Source organism: Eurytemora carolleeae, unplaced genomic scaffold (assembly GCF_000591075.1).
Source record: "Eurytemora carolleeae unplaced genomic scaffold, Eaff_2.0 scaffold916, whole genome shotgun sequence".
Taxonomy (NCBI): domain Eukaryota; kingdom Metazoa; phylum Arthropoda; class Copepoda; order Calanoida; family Temoridae; genus Eurytemora; species Eurytemora carolleeae.
In genome coordinates, this window is record NW_019396958.1 from 62092 (window position 1) to 65775 (window position 3684).

Genomic DNA, 3684 nt, shown 5'->3' on the forward strand with positions numbered 1-3684 from the left:
AGCTAAAATGTCGATACAATATTTATGAGCTAAAATGTCGATACAATATTTATGAGCTAAAACGTCGATACAATATTTTTAAGTTAAAATGTCAATACAATATTTATGAGCTAAAATGTCGATACCATATTTATGAGCTAAAATGTCGATACAATATTTTTCAGTTAAAATGTCATTACAATATTTATGAGCTAAAATGTCGATACAATATTTATGAGCTAAAATGTCGATACAATATTTATGAGCTAAAACGTCAATACAATATTTTTAAGTAAAAATGTCAATACAATGTTTATGAGCTAAAACGTCAATACAATATTTTTAAGTTAAAATGTCAATACAATATTTATGAGTTAAAATGTCAATACAATATTTATGAGCTAAAATGTCGATACCATATTTATGAGCTAAAATGTCGATACAATATTTATGAGCTAAAATGTCTTCTTAGAAAATCATCTTTGCATGAGCTTTTTAATCGTTGAAATATACTATAAATGTTAAGAAAGAACGTTTTTCTAAACTCAAAATATTTATAACATAATCCATACCTTTCACGGTATAAGTTTAATATGAGTATAACTGTAAAATCATAATTGATTTGATAAAATTGGATAATGTTTGCAGGGTATACATTTACCATGATATCATTATAAATTGGTTCTCTAAATGTCTGTGCTGTTAAAATAAGCGGGGGGGGGGGATAGTATTTCAGAAAATATTATATTCTAAAAATATGTTTGATTGGTTCATGAGAATTTGATTGTCACATTTGACACGAAACTCAGCGCATCATCAAGTTGTCAACATATTTTAGCGTAATAATAAATTGAATAAAACCACACCTCGAACTCACAACAATATGCTTTATGATGCTAGAACTCAAATATTTATTTAAGTTTTATTGTTTGTTTTATACTTCATTTTTTGTTTGCTTCCACACTTTCTTGTGTTTTAACATTCCCCCTTTCCTTTCCCATACACTCATTTTCTTCCTCTCAACTTTTTATCATTTGCTAGCTTTACCCAAAGCTCTACCTTCCCATCCTTTCTTTTTTCATTTTCTTTCCATTTATCCTTTCCTTCCATATAATTAATCCTTTCCTTACTTTTCTTTTCCATATCAATCCTTTCCTTTACTTTCAATTATTATCCTTTTCTTTTCTTTATCAATATTTTCCTTTTCATTCCCTATCACTCCTTTCCCCTTTTCCTATTTTTCCTTTTGAAAGCAATGATTTCACCTTGTTTTTCCTTTCTCACCTACTTTCATTTCTTTTCTCAACCCTTTCATTTCCTTTATTCTCCTATCCTTTCATTTCCCGTCCCATTATTTTCCAGACATTTAATTCTTGAACAGTCTTATTCTTAGTTTTTTCCTTTCCTAAATTCTTACACCATCACCTTGACTTTCTGTAGTTTAAACTCCCCCCCCCCCACATTCTATTCTTTTACCAAGCTTTCCCTTCCACACTTACTTGACTATTTTTCTTCTTGTTTACATCAAATTCTTCTACCACCATGCGTTACCCCCCTCCCTGATCCTTACTTATTGTGTGTGATTAAGACCTTTCTAAATAAAGTTCATAAAAAATGCTAAAACATGTTTTGTAAATTCCCAGCAATAGATTCATCTTTATATTTTACTAGATTGGGAACCCAATGTTGTCCAGATTACTCAAATAGTTACTCCCGCCGTTTACCCGTAATTGGTCGGCTGTGAAACAAATATTGGTATTAAGTCGATCCACTCAACTTTGACTCTCAAAAAACTCAATCTAAGAACATTGCAGTGGTTCTCCCGAGTTCCCCAATAAATTTATAGTCAAGTCAAGGGTTCCCAAGTTATGATCGGACATACAACAAACAATCAGAGATTACTACTTAATATGTCAATTAGCTCGGAAACCCAGCTTTGCCAGGAAACTAAATTTTCCCTTTAAAAAGTCAACTCACTCAACTTGGAGTGGTCAAACCGAGCTAAGAACATTCCTGTGGTTCTTCCGAGTTCAACCATCAAAATTTGATGCAAATCGGTCAAGGTGTTCATATGTTATGATCGGACAAACAAACAAACAGACAGACAGACAAACAGAGATTATTACTATATATAAAAATAATAACTCATAATTTAATTCAATACTTAAGATGATACTGCCTGAAAGTACTAATTAAAGACCTTTACACCCCCTCCCTTCCCTCCTCATTGCCTTATTTACTGATGTTGTCTGATTGCCTTGATGTGTTCTAATTAAAGACCTTTACATCCCCTTCCCTCCCTCCTCATTGCCTTATGTAATGAGGTTGTCTGATTGCCTTGATTTGTTTTAATTAAAGACCTTTACACCCCCTCCCCGCCCTCCTCATTGCCTTATTTAATGATGTTGTCTGACTGCCTTGTTGTTAAGCAATACAATTATAATTTAAAATTGTCTTTTTTCTTAAAAAATCGGAAATACCATCGTTGAAATCAATACATTTTTAATATCAATTTGACTTGAACATCCTTTTTTTCTTCTTAAATTCGGAAATGGCANNNNTATTTCAAGAGACTGGATTCTATATTTCAAGAGACTGGATTCTATATTTCAAGAGACTGGATTCTATATTTCAAGAGACTGGATTCTATATTTTAAATGACCCGTTTTTTTAAAGTAGCATGTCCAAGTCACAAAGGTACCTTAAAACCTTTGTTATTAATGAGATCTTCTTGTTTTTCTAGTTTGAAAATTGATTATTTCCACTGAGGGCTCTCTGAACAAGAGATTTGTGCATTTCTGCTTCATGGGATAAGGAAGAAAGTTGACAGAATTTGACACGTTTTTAGGTAAGAAATCTCGCCGCTTCTTGTGTTAAGGGTACAGTTGTGTATCGGACAAACCATATAATTTAATCAAGGATCATATCAATTTACGTCTGCAGTGTCTCTTTAAAACTCATTTTTTCTTTAAAAATCGGAAATGGCAAGATATCCCCATCCAAAGACTAAATGTCACAAATAAATTCAAATACCAAAGACGACTTTCAAGTCGTCTTCCTATTGTCATGTTTCGTGGGACACCCTGTATATATATTTTGCTCGTCTGTCTGTATCCAATGAATGTCTAAACGCGGCTGAACCGATCGGGTCCTAATTTTGTGTGGAACCTCACCCAAGGGAAGGTTTATAAATGCTCAAAATTACAAAAAATGTTTGTCCAAACGTTTTTAATTTTTGTTAAAGTTTGAAATTGCGCGAAAAATATTATTAAATCTGTGGACTTTTTTGTTTTTGTACAAAGAGAAGATGCTCAAAGATAGAGCCACAGTTAAAAGTTGAAATGTAAGATGGGCACGAAGCGTCCTAAAAGCCTAGTATCAAATACAACAGAAAGCATTCATTGTTTCCCCTTATGTTTTGACACCCTATATAATATTGTGCAGAACAGGGTTTCCTGTGACCATGGGCGTGATATTATGAGTTCTGGCGAAACATATAAAACGAGTGAAATCAACAAGGAAATCAAAGAGTGACACAGTTCAAGTATGAATCATAAATTCTCCCGTTGAAAACATATTTGTCATTTTTTTCATAAAGAAATTTTCTGTGCACCAAGTTTGGGATTTCCAAGAATTTTAGATTATGAGTTCAAAAGTGAACAGCAATGAACTTAAATTTCTGTGTTAAAGGGATATGTTGACGTA